Below are 14,490 nucleotides of genomic sequence, written 5' to 3' on the forward strand. Positions count from 1 at the left end.
GGACTGACTCTGAATCATCGTACCAGTCGAGTGGTCAACTTTGGGGTATTGAAAGAAACCTTGCAATCGGGAGAGGATGGAAACTTTAAAGTGACCACTTATCAACCGAACAAGATTGTACGTTTAACCACTCACCACATCGTCAGTCGACCCTTGGAAAAAGTCTATCAAATTGTATACCAGAAGCGAGTGCGACTTCCCAATCCCTTCACCTTACCGTACAGTCACGTCGGTATTGGTCTGTATATAAAAAGGAACCCTAGGCAAGATCGATAGTTCATTGTTCATTGAAGTAACTTACCATGTCGTTGACGAAGAAGAAACCAGATTGGTTAGGAGTCAAATGTTGGATATCACCGAGACCAGGGTTTTGAGGCTTGGACACAAGAGGTGGCCCAGTATGCACGAGAGTTATTCAAGGAAAAAAGTTACTTTTCAACTGTGTTAGTGACGGTGCCAGAAGAACCCGTCACCCAGGACAGGACTGTCGTGGACAGGCCTGAAAGACCCTTTCGGGAGGACACTTGTGTGACCTTACCCTACTATAGAACTGGTTAGAACTTTACCCAAAACATGTTGTACAGACACTTGTGTTTATTCCACGTTCATCGTTATCATGTGCCTTTTATTCTTGTACTTAAGCCTTTGGCTTTTATGTATTTTTGTCTTTCGTATTTATGCTTGAAAAAAACATTCAATAAACGTGTTCTGAAAAAGTATATAAACTCTTGTCTTGTTTGTTTTTCGTGTCACAAGTGACATTTCTCACACCATGGCTACCTCTGCTGTCTCTGCTCCCTCTTCCTCTACTGTCAAAGTCATCGACGAACACTTAGATCGTGCCAGTTGGGAGGCTTTGTATCTTCGCCATCCCTTTAACATGCTCATTTCTGGACCTAGCGGTTCAGGCAAAACCGAATTCGTCAAACGTTTGATCGAACATAAACATCATTTGATCGATCGACCCCCTCAACGAATCGTGTGGTGTTACAAAGAGTGGCAATCGGCGTACAGCCTCTTGCGAGAAAGTCAAGGCGATTCCATCGTGTTTGTGGAAGGCATTCCTAAAGAAGACGATGGCATCGTCTCTGACTCCCGTCTAACCCATTTGGTCATTTTCGACGACATGTTAGGAGAAGACGAAGAAGAAATTAAACTGTGGTTCACGCGCAAAGGGCATCACCGTAATGCCAGTGTCGTTTACATCACCCAAAATTTGTTTCAACAAAGTAAAGCCCATCGCACCATCAGTCTCAATGCGCATTACGTGGTCTTGTTTAAAAGCCCTCGAGATAAATCGCAAGTGCAAGTCTTAGCCAAACAGTTAGGAACGCCTTGGCTGACTCAGGCGTACGACGATGCCACTCAAACTCCACACGCCTATTTACTCGTCGATTTGAAACCTACGACTCCCGAGGATTTGCGATTTCGTACCCACTTGTTTCACCACTGGTGCCAAGACGGAGGGCCTGTCCTGTACACGTCTCCGTCCTCGACTTCATTTCACTCCCCATAAAAAAATCTATAAAAACCTCAGACCCTTTTTCGTCTGTCTCACTCTCAGTGCGAACATGACGTCCCTTCAGTCGCATCTTCCCGTCAAATTGATTCGTGCCTTGTATGGCATCAGTCGAGAAAAAGATCCACAAACACGAGCTCGTGTCTTAGAAGCTAGACTCAAAGAAGTCTTACGATGGTTCACGGTCACGGCACGTCAATTACTCCAGGGAATCATTCAGATTCCTCATCAAACCAAACGCTTTTTCGATCGAAACAAAGTCGCTTTGGTCCAACTGGCCGATCCCCGCATCGACACTCAAACCAAAAAACAAATCATTTTGAAACCTGGAGGGAGCGGTACTCTAGGAGGGGTCATCATTCGCTCACTCTTAAGATGGGATCCTAATGCCCCCAAAGTTATACCCAAGACAAAAGTCCAACGAAGCCCCAAGAAGAAAAAGACCAGGTCCCCAAGGAGAACTTCTCCAGTGGCAGGACCCTCCTCTGACCAGACACCACCATCACCCCGGAAAAAGAAAAGAAGCCCCCAGAAAAAGAAAAGTCCACAGAAAACTAGTCGCAAGAGAGGCACTTCGGCCAGGACGCAACCTTACACTCGCAAACCACGACCTGCCACGGCGGTGACTGCGTCTCCGGCAGCTTCACGTTTGTCCACTTCTCCGTTAATGACACCCAGAACTAAAGAGTACTTGGAGACGTTGATCACACCAAGAACTTCTCCGTTGATGACCCCCAAAAGAACTTCCCCAGTGGCAGGACCTTCCAATATAGTGGCAGTGGCTGCTGCTCACAAAGTACCTTCTCCCAAAATCAAAGTTCAAGAAAGATCGGGCATGTTACAAAGTTTACTGGATTTGTCCAAGCAAGAACTGGCTCGATTTAGTCCGTTACGTACCCCTGCACGACGTGTCATGCCTGTCCTGAAACTAATACGACGTAAAGACAATCAGTGGCGACGCGTTCCAGTATAAAAAAGGCCTGTGACCACGTCGGGTATCAGTGTTTTTTGGTGCTCCTGAAGACTCAAAGATGTCACCCTCCAGAAAACCCCAAGGAAAGAAAAGGAAAGGACTGCCACCACGTTTAGCCAAACATGGGGACATGTTATCTGTCCTGTCCAAAGCTTCTCCACCCCTACGAAAAAAACTCATTCAAACAGCCTCCAAAGAGGTCATCGATACCGTGTGCGAATGTTGTTTGAACGTTTTGAAAGGCACGATCCCTTTGTCCAAACACCAGAAACAATGCTTAGGCAAACATCGTCACGTTCTTCGCCAAATGGTTCAAAAGAAAATTCCCATTCGTCAAAAAAAGAAGATGTTAGTGCAACGTGGAGGTATTTTACCTTTCTTGTTAGGCCCCATACTGAAAGGAGTCTTGGGAACCATGTTGGGAGGACTGGTGGGAGCAAGATAAAAAGGCCTCGGAAGTTCCAAGATCTCAGAATCGACCGCTGACAACCCCATGGAAGGACGAAAACTAGCTTTAGTGCCTTACAAACGATGGATGGAATACCATCGGTGGCAAGAACAACACACCCCGCATTTACCTCCCAATCCCCATTTGAGCGAGATGTCCCAGTTACAACACGAACTGCAGTCCTTGATGGATCGCCAAGATTTGTCCGAAACAGAAAAATCACAAAAGTACGGTCAACTCTTGCAACGACTGCAACTCTTTCACCAGAAAGCTTTAGACGAAACAGCTCTACCCACTCTGAAAGATTTTAAGACCTTCATGAAAAGTCCAGCACCATCACCAGTACCAGTACCAGTACCAGTGACCAAGACAGAAAAAGGAAAAGAAGAAGAAGAAGGGTTTCAAACTCCACCAGAAAAAGTACGCAAGGTAACAACACCACCTACCTCCAGAATTGGATGGATTAAAAAGATGATGACCACCCCTTCTTCCTCACAAGAGAAAAAGAAGGTGAAGACAGAAGTGAAGACAGAAGTGAAACAAGAACCGATATCCCCCGCTCAGACATCCTCCTCCTCTTCATCACCTATTGCCGGTCGCACACGCAAAGCATTGCAATCCAAGAAAATACCCCAAGAGAAAAAGAGTAGCATCCTCCAAGAGTGGGTGCCTTATTAACACACCAACCAACACAAAAAAATGGAAAAAGTCTTTGCCAGCATTTACTACGATCCCTCCCATCCTGCAGGTTACGCAGGAGTTCAAAAATTGTATCGTGCTGCCAAAACTCGACTGAAAAGTCTCCTTTTACCTCAAGTGCAACGATGGTTACAAGAACAAGCTACCTACACTTTACACAAACCCATTCGACGCAAGTTTGCCAGAAGTCGCACCCGAGTGGAAGGCATCGATCATCAATGGCAAGCCGATTTAGCCGATGTCTCTCATTTGGCCAGCTACAATCGTGGTTACAAATATTTGTTTTGTGTCATCGACGTCTTTTCCAAATTTGCTTGGGTCGTACCCTTGACTTCCAAATCGAGCAGCGAGTTAGTGCGAGCCCTGCAACGAGTGCTGAAACAAAGCGGTCGTCACCCTCTTCGATGGCAAACGGACAAAGGCACCGAATTTCTGAACCAAGCTTTGCAAAAAGAATTAAAGAAACGTGACATTCATTTTTTTACCACCGAGAATCCCGAAACCAAAGCCAGCATCGTGGAACGTTTTGAACGCACTTTGAAAGAACGCATGTGGAAATATTTTACGCATCACCACACTCTGAAGTACATCGACATCTTACCGCACCTGGTGCAAGCGTACAACCAATCTTACCATCGAAGCATTGGACGTGCCCCGCAAGATGTGACTCCCGACAACGAAGTGTTGGTGTTTGAGCGCCTGTTTGGTACGTCCCCGACGAGGGCTGTCCCCAAGAAAAGTGGAGAGTTGGCCGTAGGAGATTGGGTGCGCATTGGCAAAACCAAACGCACTTTTGACAAAGGTTACTTACCTAACTGGACGACCGAATTGTTTCGCGTCACTGGACGAGTGCATGGCCGTCATCCTGCCGTCTATAAATTGGAAGACATGAACGGAGAAGTGCTCAAAGGAACGTTTTATTTGCCCGAGTTACAACGTGTCACCAAAAAAAGAAGACGACGTGTACGACATCGAAAGCATTCTCGAACGCAGAACCCGTAAAGTGGGCAAACGACGTGTCAAAGAAGTCAAAGTACGTTGGAAAGGATATCCACCCAGTTTTGATTCTTGGATCGACGCTTCGCAACTCATCGACTATAAAAAAAAGTGATCATCATGCCTTTTCACACAGACGCAGCTACGTCGACCACTCCTCCTTCCCCTAGTTCTTCTGTGCAAGATTTACAAAAACAACCCTTGTGGGTGTGGTGTGGAGAACGTGTGCCTAAAACGCAAATCGTCTTTTTCTGCCAAATCTTCGTGGTGTATTGTGTCATCGGGGCAGCCATCGCCAATTTGAGTTTGCAACAAGGAGACAAACAATTGTGGACCATTTTATTGAGCAGTTGCATCGGTTACCTGCTTCCTAATCCCTCCCTGAAATTCACCTCGAACGGCAACCACGGGAACCTTGTGTCCAGTGCCAGTGCCAGTCACCACTCCAACCACAACCAGAACCCCATTTTGGGCGGAGACACGCCTCTGACGTCCAGTAACCCCTCGGACAGCCACAGAACTCTGGAATTATGAGTCACCAAAACCAATTTTACTTAACCTTACCCAGTGACAGTTCCATGGAGGTGTTTCCCAAGAACACGTTGTGCTGTTACACGGCCAAATTACCTCAAGCCATCCCTTTAGATCACGAAGCCCATTGGGAAGTGGCTTTAGTAGAAATGATTCACCCGACCCAAGTCCTCAATGTCCTTCCCAATCAAATTTTTTTTATGTGGAAGTTCATGACGAACAATTGCAACAGTGGATGGATAGCAATGTCAAATATGACAAGAAAACCCGTACACAAAAGTACACCACCTATCACTTGTTCATTTCCCCAGGCTATTATTTTAGTGGTCAACATTTGGTCAGCACCATAGCCTCCAGGTTTAATGCCGTGTTTCTGAAAGCTTTGGAGCATGTTAACAAAAGTGTCACCATGGAGTACCACAAAACAGCTCGTCGCTTCTTAATGAAATTTGAACGGAGTAAAATCCTGTCCATTTTATTTTGTCCTGAATTGTATGACATGTTGGGCGGAGACATGAACCTGAGAATGAGCATGATGAAGAAAAGCGAATTACCCATCGTTTACGACAACGAGTCTTTTAGCAAGTTATTTCGTGCCCCGGTAGAACTGAACCAAGGACTGAATTTGATGTTTGTGTACTCCGATGTGGTGGAGTATAACGTGGTGGGACACACCTCCGTACTGTTACTGCGTGTCATTCCTTTCAAAGTGGATTCTGCCACGAACACTGACGAGGAAGGTGGAAACACTTACCACGTCCACCGCCAATTTGTCCATCCTCACTATTTGCCTGTCAGTAAGTCGTATTTGGACACGGTCAACATTACTATAAAAGGAGATTTGGGACAAAATATTCCATTCACCAAAGGAAAAGTCACGGTGAAACTCCATTTTCGAAAACGGTTTTCTCACGATTCGTAAGTCATGTATCCAGTGTACCGAGGGGTTGCTCGACAGCGAGGACACGGCTTAGGAGATATGTTAAAATCGGCCTTTCGTTCGGTGGCTCCGGTGTTGAAACCGATGGTGACACGCGGATTGCACGCTTGAAAGATGCGGCACTGACGCAAGGCAAAGAATTTCTCCAAAATGTCATCATCGACAAACAAAACCCTAAAGAAGCCTTGATGAGGGCAGGCAAAAATGTCTTGCTGCAAACGGGCAAAGACATTTTAGGCCAACGAGAAACACCTATAAATGCCCTGCACGCTACCGAGTCAGGCATTCAGCAAGGACAAGGCAGAAAGAGACGACGAAGAAAACACCCTTTCACCAGACTTCAAGCGAGAAAGGCCAAGAAAAGAAGAACCGTTCGAGACTTAGACGTTTTCGATTATTGAGAAAAGAGACAAAAAAATGATGCACCGAGAATCTTGCGCTTGTTCCAAGACGGAACTGGATCTGTTTGCCATGCCCCCCACGATGATGACGATGCAAGAATCCCAGTGGGTGGAATTTCACCCCGTCTCCTCACTGACCGATTCCGCTCCCATCGAGTTTGAAATCAAAGGACAGCCCGAAGATTGCATCGATCTGAATAGCAGTTACTTGTACCTGAAAGTCAAAATTCTAGATAAGACTGGAGGTGCTATAGACGATGAAGCAGTAGCTCCCGTCAACAATTTCATGCATTCCTTGTTCAGTGGAGTGGACTTGTACTTGAATAACAAACTGGTCAGTAGCAGCATGGATACTTACCCTTATCGTGCCTACCTGGAAAATCTCTTGACGTACGGAATAGATGCCAAGAACACTCATCTCAATGCCTGTGTGGTATGGGAAGCTGACGAACCTACCAAGTTTGAAATATTGGAAACTGATGAAAAGAAAGACAACAATGATGGATTTGTAGAACGAAGAAAGAGAATCACGGGAGCCGACACAAGTTTAGAACTGATGGATCGTTTGCATTTGGACATGTGGTTGCAAGAAAAGTATTTGCTGAACGGGGTGGATGTCCGCCTGAGACTGAATCGTAGCAGTGCCGCTTTCCATTTGATGGCTGATAGTGACGGTTACAAATCCAAAATCCTAGAAGCCAGACTCTACGTACGCCGTGTGGAAGTGTTACCTAAAGTGGGAAACGACATCAGTCAGACGTTGAGCAGAACGACTGCCAAGTATCCCATACGACGCGTGGAAGTGAAAACCTTCACCATTCCCAAGGGACAGCGATCCATGATCGAAGATCATCTGTTCCAAGGACAGTTACCCAAACGTTTGATCGTTGGTATCGTCGAGAATACAGCCTTCAACGGAGCTGCCGAAAAAAATCCTTTCTACTTTCAACACTTTGGCGTGTCCAAAATAGAAGCCAGTCGCGATGGCAAGACCTTGTGTACCCGACCTTTCGAACCTGACTTTACCAAGAAGAATTACTTGAGATCGTACTTGTCCCTGTACGAAGGCACCGGACAGTTAGGAACCAATACCAGTCACGGTGTTACGTACGAGGATTATGCAGGAGGCTACGCTTTGTGGGCTTTCGATTTCACTCCAGACCAAGGCAGCGACGAGGGACATTTCCACCCTATAAAATCCGGCCAGATTCGTGTGGAAATTCAGTTTAAAGACCGAGACCCTGATGAAACGGTGAACGTCATCCTGTATGCAGAATTCGATAATACCATAGAAATCAACAGTTTGAGAGAAGTCATCCTAGATTACTAGAAACCATGGAAGACTGTTATCCCTCTTTACCTAGTGGAGAAACTTTAAAGATGGAATGTGAGGAGACTGTGGAAAAAATGTTGTGTTTTGAAAAAAAAATTGTTTGATGTTATGATGTTGGATTATTGATAAAAATGTTAGAGTTGTTGTTTAGTGTTAAGTGATTTTTGAATAAAAAATGTTGTGTTTTGAAAAAAATTGTTTGATGTTATCATGTTGGATTATTGTTAAAAATGTTAGAGTTGTTGTTTAGTGTTAAGTGATTTTTTAATAAAAAATGTTGTGTTTTGAAAAAAAATGCCTTTGTGGCTTGTTTAGCTATAAGAATGTTGGATTGATGCTCTTTCATTTCTTACTATCCCTCGCATGACACTCACTGAACGTTGCGGCTCGAAAACCGTGTGGGGGATGTTTTCCTTCACGTCCGCGCTTTGACTTTAAGAACCGGGGTTGTTTCCAGTCTAACCATCCATTGTCGACTCATCCTCCTAAGAAGATGTGTTCCAAACTAGCTAAACTCAACGAAGCCTACGTGAATTTGCATAGGGTCAGACACAGTCTGATACCGAAGCCAGAAGAAATAGAGAATGTGAGAATGTTAAAAATCACTGAAGACCTGATAGAAGAGCTCTTCAGAGAAGAAATGAACATGGAGAAAGAAGAATGGACGGAGAAGTACAGACTTCAGAGACAGCAGCAACAGCAGCAACAACAACAACAGCAGCAGCAACCTGAAGCTGACAGAGGCTTTGTCGATTGTCGTATCGACACCAAAGAGTTCTTCATCTCTTTTCGAAGAAGCAGACCTATCGCCAGAAAGTCTATCCTCAGAGGACATCGCATTCTTAGAAACTAAAAAAGAATGCCATAGCAAACAAAAAACAGCCCTTTTCAGGGCTACCCAATACTCTAGAAAAGAAATAACAATCCATTTGCCAATGTGTGTAGGTAGAGTAGTGTGAAAATAAACACTAACCCTTTTTTTAAAAAATGTGAGGGTATGTGTTTGTGTGTTTGTGTTTGTAAGTGGTTAAGTAAGTTGGTATGGATAGTAGATTAAAATGATGTCTTTTTTGGTGTTTGAGGTGTAAATTTGGGGTTAGATTGGATTGCTTTGAGTATGTGGATAGTCTATTGAAGTGATTTATAAAAAAATTTTAAAATAGTGATGGGTAGCATAAAAAGTGAGTGAGTGTTTCTTTTAGGTCCGCGCGTTGTTGTTTTTTGGTCATGATGTAGGTAAGATCAATTTTATGTTTTTAGGGGGATGTTTTCCATCACGTCCGCGCTTTCACTATAAATTGAAACTCGCTGGGCAGTCTAGCTACCCTTGTTGATTGTTCAACACAAGAATGAATAGCAGAATAAGCAAACTTCTTGAACTCCAGATACATCTGGAATATGTCAGGCGCCTGTTAAATGAACTGGCCGCGGAGGCTATAGTAGAAGAGGAAAGAATGAAGAACGAAGAGGAGGAGAGAAGACAGAGGGAAGAGGAGGAAAAGAAACTAGAAGAGAGGATGTCGTACATTATTCCCGAGACAGAGGATTGGGGTGTTGAAGCGAATCATCCTCCCTCTGCGCTCCCCAGAAGAAAGGTGAAAGGAGACTGGGGAAGAAGATGCGTGTGTGGCGCCAGGCCAGGAAGGTGCAACCATTAGATAGGTGCATCTGGAGTTCAAAAAAAACAGCCCTTTTAAGGGCTACCCAATACTCTAGAAAAGAAATAACTATCGATTTGCCAATGTGTGTGTGTGTGTGTGTGTGTGTGTGTGTAGGTAGAGTAGTGTGATTATAAACACTAACTCTTTTTTCATAGTGCGAGGGTATGTGTTTGTGTGTTTGTGTTTGTAACTGCTCACGTACGATTGTGTGGATAGTAGATTATGGATTTTGTTTATTGTTTCTTAGCGTATGTGGAGAGTATAGTTTGGGTTTTGTAACCGCTCACGTACGATTGTGTGGATAGTAGATTATGGATTTTGTTTATTGTTTCTTAGCGAATGTGGAGAGTATAGTTAGGGTTTTATTATATGAAATGAAAAAGTAGGGGGATGTTTTCCTTCACGTCCGCGCTTTTCGTATAAGAACCCACAGTATTCGTCGTTCAAACCATTCTGCAAAGAATAAAAAAAAGAAGATGGCTTCTAACCAAATGGACAAAATGGAAAAATTGCAAAACGTCCTCGACAATTTAGGAATGATAGAGCAAATGTTGGTTAACCTAAACGAGGATCACTATTCTTATAGTCCCCATCGAGTGAAGATGGAGATAAACAATTTACGAAAAATGAAGGTAATCATCAGTGATCTGTTGAAAGAAATAAAGGAGGAGAAGGAGGATGAAGAGGAAAGGATAAGGATGAGAGCATGGAATGAAAAAATTGAAAAAGAAGAAGAAAATGAAAAGAGGAAGAAAGAAGAGGAGGAAGAGAAGAAGAAAGAAGAGCAGGAGAAAAAAAAGAAAGAAAAGAAGAGAAAGAGTGTTGGAGATAAAATAAGAACTTGGTGGAGAAAAAGAAGAAACTAGAAGCAGAAGAAGAAGAAGAAGAAAACCCAAAGGCCCTTTTCAGGGCCAGCCATATTTCTCGAAAAGAGATAGCCTTTCCATTGCCTACCCCTTTTTAAAAAAAATTTTTAAAACAAAAAAATCCCATATTCAATTCCCCTTTGTCCCTAAACAACCCCCAAACTCTATTCCCCATGTTAAATTCCCCTTGTACGTATATCGGCCCACAATTTTTTCCCATGTTAATTCCCCTTGTACGTATATTAACCCACGATATTTCGCCATGTTAAATTTCCATTGTACGTATATTCGCCCAGGGGTCTCCGTAATGCTAATTTCCATTGTACGTATAGTGGCCCACTTAACTACTAATTCCTTCTCGACCCTGGCTGGGTTCGAGACGCCTTAGCGATATCAGGTCTGAATGACCTCACGTTCCCTGTCTTCCCTGCACACCGTCAAGACCGTGGGTGTGTATATCAACTAATATCCCAGTTAGTGAGTTTGGCAAATTGATAATTGGATATTGGCATTCTTAATGCGGACTGAATGGGCGTGATCTATATGTGGGTGGTAAAGTTTGTGTAACTGATGGTTGATGGATTAGTTTTCCCTCTTTTTCCAATATCAGTTATAAATTTAATAATGTTATTGTACATTGAGAATTCCGGATAGGTTGGTGGTGCGCCTACATGGTGTTGTTTGACCTTGAAAAAATTCCGTTGTACGTCGTAACGTGGGCATTCATTAACCTATGTTGGAGGTCTTCGTGTGTTGGGCAGAATAAACAGTTGGGAGGAATCTTCATAAACTGCTAACTAGCAATGTTTTTCCAACCTTGATTCTGTTTATGATTATAATATCATGTTTATTAGCTGGCTAAGGGACTTTCAAGTTTCTGCAAATTTGTTTATTTGTTTATTGTTGTTTTTTTATGAATATAGTTTTCGTCGCCATGACTAATGTCCAATTCCTTCTGCACTTTGTCGTTAATTTGTTGTCTTATAATGCTGCAGAAATTTTGTGTGCAGTAAGAGTTATGTCTGGTTCAGCTCGTCCAGTTTGGTTTTGGCTATTTTGTCAGCATTTCCATTGCCAGGTATGTCAATATGATATGGTGCCTACATAAACCCCACTATATTGTATTAGTGTTGTTTGATACTAAGTGTTTGAGTAAGAGGTTAACTTCCTGTACTAAATTTTCCCTGTTCGTAGAGTTGCCTGATTCCAGGGATCTTATAACACATAGTGAATGGCAGATGATAAAAGACTTCATTGCATTTGTTGATTTAATCCATTTTAGGGCTTCATCTAATGCCCAGAATTCCGCGGTGTAGACGAAACACCCATCAGGGAGTCGTGCTCTTAGCTCGATGTTTTCTCCCGGGATAACTGCACCAGATTCAGTTCTGCTGTGATAAGATGATTTGGATCCATCCCATTAGGTGAAGTCTGGATATAATTTGTTTAGTTCAGCTAGGATTTTAGCCTTTATCTTATGTTTAGATTTGTATTTGATAGCGTGTAGGTTGATTGTCGATGTTGTGCATGTCCGTGGTACGTCTGTTTCTTCTAACGGAATCTAGTATTATATATTAATCAGGAGTAACTCTTCCGTCTTTTTCTTCATCGGTCTTCCAATCGGAGATGGTTCTCTAATTGTCACATCTTTTCATAGTAATTGAAACGTTCCCTTTTCTAGAATAAGTTTCTTCCCCTTGGGTCTTAATATATATTTTTAATTTTTCCCTTTGTTGTTCAAAGCCTCAGTTTTGTTTATGTGGCTATCAACCATCAGGTATAACGGTACCAATTGTGCAAGTAAAGGTTGACGTAGCTTAAGGTGTATGAACATTGCATTCAGAAATAATAATAATAATGATAATGAGGACTTTGTATAGGGCCTAATCTTTAGAAGCTTCAAGCGCTTTACAACATTAGACAACACCTATAAGATAAAAAACATATATAATGATATGATTACAAACACAAGCACCATGAAATTAGAAAACATAAAAAAACATGCTGAAAATATTTAAGGTAGAAAACATTAGGTCTTTACGTTTGTTCTTGCAGCCGAAATAAGTGAGTTTTGAGAGCATTCTTGAATGTGATCACTGTGTCTTTGTGTCTAAGTTCAATGGGCAATACATTCCACGTTGCTGGGCCCTGGTATGCAAAAGAACGCTGTCCATATGACTTTGTTTTCGTACTTGGAATAATGAGTATACGATTGTCAGAAGAGGAGCGTAGGTATCTTGCTGGTGAGTACACATGGGTGAGGTCGGATATGTATGTTGGACTAGAGTCCGTCAGTGAAAAGTAGCACAGTTAACACATTTTGTGTTTGATTCTGGATCGAATGGATAGCCAGTGTAGGGTACAGAGCAGCGGGGAGGTGTGCTCTGATCGTGGTACTCTAAGTATGATCCGAGCAGCTGTGTTTTGAACTTTTTGAAGTTTTTGGAGTAGTTATTGAGATGAACCAGACAGAAATGAGTTACAATAATCCAGTCTTGAAAGTACTAATGAACACACAAGTGTTTTGGTGGCATCAGCTGAAACACATTTGCGAATGGAGCCGATGCGTCTCAGCTCAAGATATGCAGCCTTGCATATGTTCATGACATGTTGGTACAGTGTGAGAGTACTGTCCAGAGTAACACCTAGGTTTCGCACTGATTGTGTGAATTTAATGTTGGTGTTGCTGATATTTATTGTTTGAGGTAAAGAATTTGAATGAGAAAGTATTTGTTTGTAATCAGAATGGCCTCAGTTTTATCATCATTCATCTGAAGCTTGTTACATGTCATCCATGATTTCACATCAGAAATGCACCTCTCTAGACCTTGGATGGTAGCATCAACTTCAAAGAACAACACTCGCTGTGATTTGTGCATGATGTAAGTGTTGTACTTTCTGTTAGGCTTAAAAAAGTTGTTCCTCTTGGCAACAATTGAGATTATGTTAATTAATATCTAGATCATGTTTTGTATTTTTTATGATTTTTTTAAAAATGTGGTACACATGGCTGAAACTGTGCCTGTTGTGACTAGATAACTCTTAACCCTGTCTAGTTCCAGCAGAGTTGTCTCTCTTAAATGCAATGGAGTATCTGGTTTTGACTGGTCAAATTGACAATCTAGCATTGTTCTCTATGACAGTGTGTGACATGCATGCTGAGGTAGGATAAAAAGTGTATTTATTCCACAAAACATTAGCATTGAGGTATATGAAAAAACAGTTGGTACCGTGATACCATCAATGCTGTTAGGATATGGGCCATTCTTGGTCTATTTACGTCTGGTACATGCGACATGTCAATCTCCTGCGCTCACTCTGTGTATCTACATTCTAAAAAAAATCCTTCATTGGTGTCAACTTTCCTCGTCTTGAAATAGCTCTCTATAACTGGCATTTTGCGTTGTTCAATATTACCCAGTTCACTTTGTGTATGTTGTGAGCTCAACTCACAGTTCTCAACTCGCAGTTCTCAACTCAGGTTCTCAAAATTTTGTATAATGGAATCCAAGATTTCTTTGAAACTGTCATAGCATTTTTTTTTTTCGTATTCTAATATTCAATAATTCTTCAAGTCTGTCATAGCATTTTTTCCTTTCAGTCCCTTCCCAGCATATCTTACTGGTTAGGACTTAGAGATGTCCCCTCGTGTTTCTAAATTTTAAAAGTTACAAACAATGTCCTTCCCTTGTCCTCCCTCTCCTTTGTATTCTTGTTATGAATGGAAAATAGCAATAATATTTGATTTTGGTTTAAGAAATGTTGTCGAGGTTTCTTTTTGTTTTGATCAGCCATATTTAGTTACTTTTGATATCCCTTTGTTGCTTGGGCCTGAGCTCATACTTTCTCCTCATGACTTTCTTCACCGATTCGATTTCCATACCCATAGTCCTTGCTTGTTTAATCCTGGGTTTTACATCCTTCCTCTGAAAATGAGCATACCTACACATCTCCCGTTATCTCGAAAAAGCTCGTTGGGTCCGTGTAATAACGACAAGGATGAGGTTGGAGCATCCTACTACACAACTACTTCAGACAACAGATTCATCTTAGCATATGCCTAAATTAAATGACATTAAATTTAATTTTTAACCTGGCCGTTCGGACGCTAATTTTGTGGTTG

The sequence above is a fragment of the Sinohyriopsis cumingii genome, chromosome 18 (assembly GCF_028554795.1).
Source record: "Sinohyriopsis cumingii isolate HCF-2022 chromosome 18, ASM2855479v2, whole genome shotgun sequence".
Taxonomy (NCBI): domain Eukaryota; kingdom Metazoa; phylum Mollusca; class Bivalvia; order Unionida; family Unionidae; genus Sinohyriopsis; species Sinohyriopsis cumingii.